Source organism: Triticum dicoccoides, chromosome 3B (assembly GCF_002162155.2).
Source record: "Triticum dicoccoides isolate Atlit2015 ecotype Zavitan chromosome 3B, WEW_v2.0, whole genome shotgun sequence".
Taxonomy (NCBI): Eukaryota; Viridiplantae; Streptophyta; class Magnoliopsida; order Poales; family Poaceae; genus Triticum; species Triticum dicoccoides.
Window position 1 is genome coordinate 540,051,828 of NC_041385.1, and position 8,953 is coordinate 540,060,780.

At 42.7% G+C, this 8,953-nt stretch overlaps 1 long non-coding RNA gene across 1 annotated transcript; it reads left to right on the forward strand.

Moving 5' to 3' along the window:
• The first annotated feature begins 1,596 nt into the window (after nucleotides 1–1,596).
• LOC119276960 lies at nucleotides 1,597–5,233 on the forward strand. The gene is made up of 2 exons (XR_005136874.1): nucleotides 1,597–1,950; nucleotides 2,589–5,233. It is a non-coding gene; the product is annotated as an uncharacterized LOC119276960 (long non-coding RNA).
• The last annotated feature ends 3,720 nt before the right edge of the window (nucleotides 5,234–8,953 follow it).

An 8,953-nucleotide genomic window follows, 5' to 3' on the forward strand; every position in this document is an offset into this window, starting at 1 on the left:
CCGGGGCTATTGCAGGGATGATGTTCCGAGCATTTTCCGATAGCAGGTCTAGGCCGTGCTCGTCGTGACTATCCGGCGCTCCTGGCATAGGCTCGAATCCGTCAAAGATCAAGTCTCCGCGAATATCCGCCGTGTAGTTCAAGTTTCCGAACCTGATCTGGTGGCCAGGGGCGTAGCTGTCGATCTGCTCCAGATGACCAAGCGAATTGGCCCGCAGTGCGAAGCCACCGAATACAAAGATCTGTCTGGGGAGAAAAGTCTCACCCTGGACTGTGTTGTTGACGATTGAAGACGCCATCAAGCCTTGAAGCGACGACACAGAGGAACTCTCAATGAAAGCACCAATGTCGGTGTCAAAAACCGGCGGATCTCGGGTAGGGGGTCCCGATCTGTGCGTCTTAGGCTGATGGTAACAGGAAGCAAGGGAGACAATGGTTACCCAGGTTCGGGCCCTCTCGATGGAGGTAAAACCCTACTTCCTGCTTGATTAATATTGAAGATATGTGTAGTATAAGAGTAGATCTACCACAAGATCGTAGAGACTAAACCCTAAGAGCTAGCCTATGATGGTATGATTGTAATTGTGATCGGCCTTCTAAGGACCATCCACTCCGGTTTATATAGACACCGGAGAGCTAGGGTTTACATGGAGTCGGTTACAAGGAAGGAAACATAATATCCCTATCGCCAAGCTTGTCTTCCACGCAAAGGAGAGTCCCATCCGGACACGAGCCGAAGTCTTGAGTCTTGTATCTTGATGCTTCTATAGTCCGGATGATGAATATAGTCCGGCTGTCCGGATACCCCCTTATCCAGGACTCCCTCACTCTCTACTGCGACAATGAGAGTGCTATCAAGATTTCTTGCAACCCAGTTCAGCACTCAAAGACAAAACACATCCAGATTCGTCATCATTTTCTTCGTGATCATGTGTTGAAGGGCGATATCTCCATCAGCCACGCAAGCACTGAAGATCAGCTGGCCGATATCTTCACTAAGCCCTTGGATGAGAAGAGATTTAGCAAGTTGCGGTGTGAGCTAAATATCCTAGAATCTTTGAATGTTCGCTGAAATGGACACTCATCCTACCACTTATGCTGACTTGATGACTTAGATGTGCAACACATGAAGTAACGTTTTTCTTCAATCAATGAAGACTAACCCTCTATGTGTGAAGAAATTAACAAAGAAATTGACTCTCAGAGCCCTACGACAATTGTACGCGGTGTCTAAAGTTAGCTTTCTTATACGGTGGGTTACGCCACCACCAAAAGTTGAAAATCTTCAAATTTGAGTTTTTCCTCAGTTTTTGAAATTCCTCAGTTTTTCAAATTCTTCAACTTGCAATGTCTTCACTATTTTTGTCGTTTTTCTTCATTATGTACATATATATATATATATATATAGAACGTCTATTTAAGACCCAGAGTGAAGAATAAGTAATTCTTCAGCCCGGTCGAACGACCGAGCCGAGCCACGGTTCCATCAATCAAAAAAGAAACCCACCATCCCTTGCGGTAAGATTACAACACGGTCTTGTATTTTTACGTTTTACAATATTGGTCCGACCGCACCGGCACAATGTCGACGCCCAAACCGCTTTTTGGTCCTGGGGATTAGGAGGTAGCCACGCCCACGTCCTATTCTAATCAGGCGGCGACCAGCAGTTTCGAAGGGTAGCGCCGGCGGGCGACAGCTAGCCGACGGCATGCCGAGCAGCCGGTGGGCGCGAGAGGGCGGTGGTCCGTGGGTGTGCGCGATGGCTTGGTGGTCGGCGTCTAGGCTCGGTGGCATGTTGCTCGACGCCTCGTCGAGTAGGATGGCGGCCGGTGAGAGCACCACTGTGTTTCGGCTCCCCGCATCTGTACCTTTCATCAGGCGCCTTTGTTGGCCAGTGAGAGCACTACCGTGCTAGGTCCCCTGCACTTCCACCCGGCCACACATCTCCAGGTCTTCGCTGTCCCCCGATGCCGATTTCACTCTTGTGTTTGCCTGTGAACTACTTTGACTGTATAGGCGTACTTGGACTTCAACTCCTCTTGCTAGTCTCGTATTTTTATTGTTCAAATTATGGCTTGAAATCTCTCCCAGCCTCTTTTAAGCTTTTTTCCTCAAATCATTTCTCGTTGTGCTCTTCGCTAAAGGAGATCCGATCCATTTGTGGCTTTGTGCCCACAAGGTGTTCGTGAAAATTCCTAGATGAAAAATTATTTTCTATTTTAAGGTATCACAGTTTAGATAGAGAAATCATGCTCCAAAAACCATACACAAGTTGTGAGAAGAGTTAAAAATGATCTGATCTGAACCGCAGATATTCATTTACTTGGTACCCCCCTATTAGAGAAACAATGTTATCTCATGATTTTTGTACGTGATGTGATCTGGGCTTAATGCTCCTTAAATTGTGTTTGGTCATTGCTATGAAATTTCTATTATGTTGGACGGGATACTGCAAAGCTGCTTGTCCGTAGACTCAGAGGAATCATGTAGTTCCTTACATTTCAACGAAATATGGTATCAGTCTGCTATGTTTTATCATTGGTGAGAAACCAGTTAGTAATGTAATATCATTTTTCTTATTTTATTAGATTGATCCAGCCAAGTACGAGAGCATCTCTTCTGGATATGGAGTTCTCTTGAAAGTGCAAGGGGAAAAAGGTTTCTTCAGAGGTTGTGTGCCTACTTTGATTGGATATATTGGTTAAGGCAGGTGCAAATTTTGTGTCTGTGAGTTCTGCCAGAAATATTACTCGGGTATTGTTGTACCTGAGTATGAAGCAATTACAAGTCTTTGATCTAACTTGTTGATCTGCTTCGGCCGAGGTTATCGCCGACAATGCCCTCTGCCCTATGGAGGTTGTGAAGGTCCGTGTTGAGACGTACTCTAGCTTTTGAAGAGGTTTTTCTGATGGGCTCCGTAAAGTTTGTGAAGTCTGAAGGATATGCTGAGTAAGTTGAGGCAAGTGACCATAATACTAAAATTAGTTGTTCTCTGTAACTATAATCCAACACTTCTGGAACTATGGTAGGTATGCAGATTGTACAAGGGAATTGTCCCACTATAGGGCAGACAAATTCTATGTAAGTATCTATTACATGCCTTATTGTCACCACAACCCCAGATTGCTTTTTTAGGAAACAATCACTACTCTGAATCATATAACCTTGGGACTCCCTATGACATGATTGCTATTCTAAATCATGTATAAATGTAGAAAACTAAATTCACTATAAGAATCTCAATATCAAGTAACAATGTTTTGACTAATAAGGTGTTATCCTCTAGAGTATATGTGACAGTGGGATCTTTACTTGTGTCATATCAGGGGTACAACGGACTGCATTAATTATGTCTTGATTGTTCTCTTGCATACACCAAAATTACCAAGTATATGAATTTGATTTTGCTTCCAAATTGTTTCCTCTAGTTTGTTCAAGGAATACTGTTTTGTTCCTACTTGAGTTGCAACGTGTGACTTCTGGAGGCAAACTCTTCCATCTAGTGTTGTTCAACAGGTCGTAGAGAGCAAAGTAGTCAGGCTACGACCAGATGTCCAACATCTCCAGAACCTTGATTGGTTATCTTACATACCTAAACTCTATTCTGGAAAGTAGTACATGTAATCATTAGTTCTAGGAGAGTATGTAGACTGAATTTGCTATACTGCAGTCTCGAGCAAAGTAGTCATGCTTCCATGTAGATTGAATTAGTTCTTCTAGTTTTTGGATGAATCCTCTAAGATAATTCTGATTTAAGTAAATATCATCAATCCACCTAATGGGAGAACATTTATATTTAGTTCGATCAAATGTAATCTTTGTACAGTAACATTTCGACCTATATGTGAGAATTTTGTAGCTCATTTATTTCAACAGTAATGATTCACTAAGCTCCTATCTTACCACATGGTTCGTTTTATTCACCACATTTAGATATAGAAACCCTTATTCACCAAGCTCCTAGCACCCTTTGTGTTTTTAGATCAATTCTTCTGCAAAAAAAATTGAATTGTTGGTCTGAAACCAAAATTGTTTTGAAAGAAACTGAATTTCGCTATCTGCTCATTTTCTACCATCTACACTAATACAACATGTGGTACATGCCAGAGAACATATTGTTTATAACAAATTTCAGCATTGGGCATCATTCTGTTGTTGTTTGGATCACGTGCTGTTATTTTCGTTCATAGCATTCATGATTTGAGTTTCTGTAAAGGTATCTGAAATAGAACATATTTTTGATAAATGATTTGTGATGCATTCTTTTGCGCACCTAACTGCCTACTTAGAAAACAAAATTCGAAGTAGCTGCATTCACTATACTGTGGAGTGTGTATAGATGCCAGAATAGTTGCATGCTTGCTTCCTACTAATCAGTTTTTACACTGTAGGTAGCTCATCTATAAGTACCTTGATAACAGTAGGCTGATATTAATACATTTACCAACTTTGTAAAAACACAAGGATCTTTGACAGCACAGAGTTATGCTGAGAGGGTGTTCGAGGCTATCATTCAGGAGTTTCAATCTGGGAGAGCTGCAGGTGGGTTGTCTTTTTTTCACGAATACGCAAAGCTTGCGTATCATTCATTGATAGGGAGAAGAGTTGTTGTACATGAGAGTTATGTAGTGGGCATTAGGGCAATGCGTACACATCAGATGGTGCAAAACCTAGCGCGAGCATGTTGGATATTGGGTGAGCTCAGCCCCATCCTAGCCTACGGCGCCTACGGTGTGATGATGGCTAGTCCCTTTGACCCCTGCCTTGGCCCATGAGTGAGCCTCCTCTTGGACATCCTGGAGAAGCTTGGTCGGAGAGGGTGCGGTGCCGTCAAAGCTGCAGGACTTGCGATGCTTTCATATGGACCAGGCGATCAGGAGAGTGAGCGAGGAGATGCCTTTATGATGCGCCGCCGGAACGGCCAACGTGGTAGCGTGCCACCAGTCCAGAAATTGGTCAGTATGTGTGGGCGCGGGAGCCTGGGGTAGCACCAGCTGAAGGAGTCGTGCTACACCTATCGCGAAAATGGGCATCCCACCAGCAGATGGTCCATGGACTCGCTAGCCTGGGTTGTCTTCTTTCTGAATCATGTTTTTGTTGATTTCTCCTCGCTCGGAGTGTATTAGAGGTCATGATCAGTACAGTTCCAGTTCTGTTTTCTCAAGAGCTGACCCTATAAATAGTCGCTCCATGTTTCTTTGTGATAATCTATAAATTATTCCCTCTATTTCCATATAGTTCGGTGTTAGGCCCTTCGAGATAACACTACTCCCCATATTAAAGAAGTCAATGTGAGGATATCGTTGGAAATTCACTCACTATTCCAGGAAGAAACTTTTGAATAATCGAGGATGCAATTCCATAAATGGTATAATTCCAAATGAGATTTTACGACATTAAATCCATGGCGCCTAATGAACAAGTGTAGATAAAAACATAAGCAAAAAAGAGAGATAGTATGCATCACTAGTTTACTACTACCTCCGTCCGGGTTTATTGGTCTCCATTGTATTTCGTGCCAAATTTTGATCATAGATTAAACTGACAAAATGTTCACGCATGTCACCAAACATTATATTTTTGAAAACTATGTTCAAATACGAATTCAATGAGATATTTTTTCTTGACATGCATTAACATTTTGTTAATTAAATCTTTAGTCAAAATTTGGCACAAACTATAAAGGGGATCTATAAACCAGGACGGAGGTAGTACCTTTGTTGTTTTTCTTGAACCAGAAAATAAGATCATTTTAAAGAAAACAATCAGATGAGATAAGAAGGGTCTTGCGATGCATGCAGCTCATGCAAATAGAGGTAGTTTAGGATGCGTTTGGTTGAAGGTGTCGTATGAATGGGTTGGGACCGTTCAATTTTTTTGGGATTGAACCATTCAATTCATGTGTTTGGCTGAATATAAGTGGTGAGCTAATTATTTAGGACGGGACCACCAGTCATGCTCACATAGTCATGCATGCAAAGGGTGGCCATTTGATTCGACCGATTTGGTTGGGTGGAACGGTTCAGCATCTTCATGGCATATTCTCTTTTTTTGGCTCGAACCATTCATGTGCTTTATAACCAAACATGTCTATTTTCTGAACGATCCCAACCCATTCATGACCGCCCTTGCAACCAAACGCACCCTTAGTCTGTGAGGTAAGTTTACCTCACAAACTTATTGTTTCTTTCGGCAGTGGTTCTAGTGTCCGAACATTGCATGCGCAGTAACTTAGTTTACATACGTGAGGAAAAATTACCTCACCCGCCTTGTTTCTTACGGTAGCTCCATAGTACGTTTCCTTCCTCCCTGTTGTAATCTTACCTCGGGTGCTTCATTTGTTATGTTTTGAAATGTTCGGCCGTAGGGTGGCTCGGGTGAGGAATAAGAGTTCCTCACCCAGGTGACAAATAGTCTATATATATATATATATATATATATATATATGAGTTTATGTCCTCTATAGCATTCACTTATTGCTAATTCTTCAAGTTGATTTTTTCTGCTAAGTGAATGTGATCGGACCCTTCCCCCTCTATGCTAAACTCAACCTAATCTTTTCACAAATTCTTCATGTGCGTTCTAATTTGAAACTCGTTCAAAATCTTCACTGTTATCTTGACAACTGAAGAAATTGCGAACGGAACTTCAACTAATCTTATCTGAATTTTCGGCTTTGCCGCTCAAACCGTTCTGCATACCACGACAATACTTATCTATTCACCCATGATCCTAGACGATCGCCACCTCAAAGTACGTGGGTGACACATGTCAAGCGAATAAGAAGGGCCAGGGGCACATTCGTCCGAAATCTTCGGGCGTACAGTTTTTCACTCCCACTATAAATACCCCCTACTTCTTCACTTCGTTTTCACTCCGCTCGATCTCAACTCCCGCTCCAGCTTCCCAAACCCTAGCGCCGCCGCTACTTCATCGTCGCCGGTGAGGAAGAGCTTCACTGCCTCGACCTCGTCGCCGTCATACTCACGCCGGTTGCAGATTTCTTCACTCCGCCGCCGCCGTAGTTGTCTTCCTCTGCCGAGTTAGGGCGTGGAAGATCTGAACTGACGAACTTCACATCTACACTTCTCAGTTCGTCGTGTTCTTCATCAAGGGGTAATCAAAAGTTACTTTTACTGCCCGCTTTGATCCATGTGTTTTCTGGAAAATCTTCAAAGGTGTTTATTCTTCAAATCTTCACACACTAAACACCTCACATGTTATCCGTTCTTGATTCGTTTCTCTAAGCGATGATTTTCTTCAAGATTCCTCGATTGTGTGGATTTCCAATCTATACAACTCTGGAACCTAAGATTAAGAATGCTTGGTGAAATTATTCAAGACACACCTGGTCAAATTCCTCAAACCTATTATTTTTGAAAATCTTCTGAGAAAGCATATGACCTCTCCAAATTCCTCGCAACTATACTTTGTTCACAGGTACACATGTCCATTGCTGAATCACTAGGTTCTAATCAACTTAACTCATTTGCAGCGTTCCTTGAAGAAAAGTTGCATACCTCTTCAGAAACTTCAGTTGTTCATATTCCTCAGCTGAAGAAAATGGGTGATGGTAAGAAGCCACAAAAGGAAGGAAAGAGGCCTGAGGTCAATACTGCGTTTGAAATCCCTGAGGACATTTATGCTGGATACTGCACTCCTAATGAGGACAAGTTTGCAAGGAGGACAAGAATCAGCGCAAGGTGCACATACAACGGATAGAGAGGAGATGGGCACGAGAATGGAGGTGTAACTGCCTCTAGTGCCCCTTAGTGATTTTGGTGTATTGAAGACTTATAGATTAAGAGACTGATGCGTTTGTGAGTGTACACAGGTCTATAAGTCTATGAGGAGTTTGATATTTATAGAGAAAGTCGACACCTAAAAATGAAGTTCTTCGACTGAAGACTTTGGATTTCTGAAGACTTTTTGAAGACTTTGAAAGTGAAGAAATTGGTGTGACCTTGAAGACTTGGTAATCATTCGAGGAATATGAAGCGTGAAGACTTTTGTTTTTAAAATTTCATTTTCTCTTTCTTGAGTCATAGGAAACACCGTACTGTTAAAGGGGGTCGAGGAAATACTAAGGAAAAATTTCCATGTGATGCTCAACTCAAAATCCTACACCTACCAATCCTTTCGAGTGAAGCCATTGGAAATCTCGCACAGTTCAGTCATATTCTTCAGTGACAGAGACGAAGTTCTTCTGGTCTCTGAGGAATTTGTTCTGACTGAGGAGTTAGGAATTCGCCAGTGCAGATTGCCTACAAAGTGAGGAACATGATAGCCCTGAGGTATTTGAGAGCCAAATATTCTGACTGTTTCTGTGCCACGCGCGAGCTGTCCCAAAATATCTACCCACCTAACGGTCATATCATTGAAAGGCATTTATGTCTTATCATGTCGGGCTGCTCCCTAGGCTATAAATAGCCGCCCCCTACAACCACTAGTTGGTTGGCTACTCCGAGAGAAACTGACACTTGTCATTAGAGAGCAACCCATCCTCCGAGGACTTTGAGTGAAAATCATCAGGTGAGGAAATCCCAAACCCAAACCTACAAACCCCAAAGTGATTGAGCACCACTGAAGAGATTGATCCTACGTGGATCTGACGCTTGTTTCCTTTGAAGACTGTGCTTCTTCTAGACGGTTAGGCGTCAAGGTCGAGGGCATCCAAGAGGAATTGTGGATCGCCAAGTGACCGAGTTTGTGAAGGTCTGGAAGTCACCTGAAGACTTAACACGAGTGATTGGGCGAGATCTGTGTGACTTTAGCTCAAGGAGAATACGGTGAGGACTGTGTGTCCGGGACTGGGTGTCCTCGAGTTTAAATACTCAGCCGCTCCAACCAGATGTACAACTGAGACAGCAGTTGGAACTGGTCTACCAAATCATTGTCTTCACCAAGCCTACTGGTTCTATTTCTTCAACTCTTTCATTTCCTCATCTTTGTT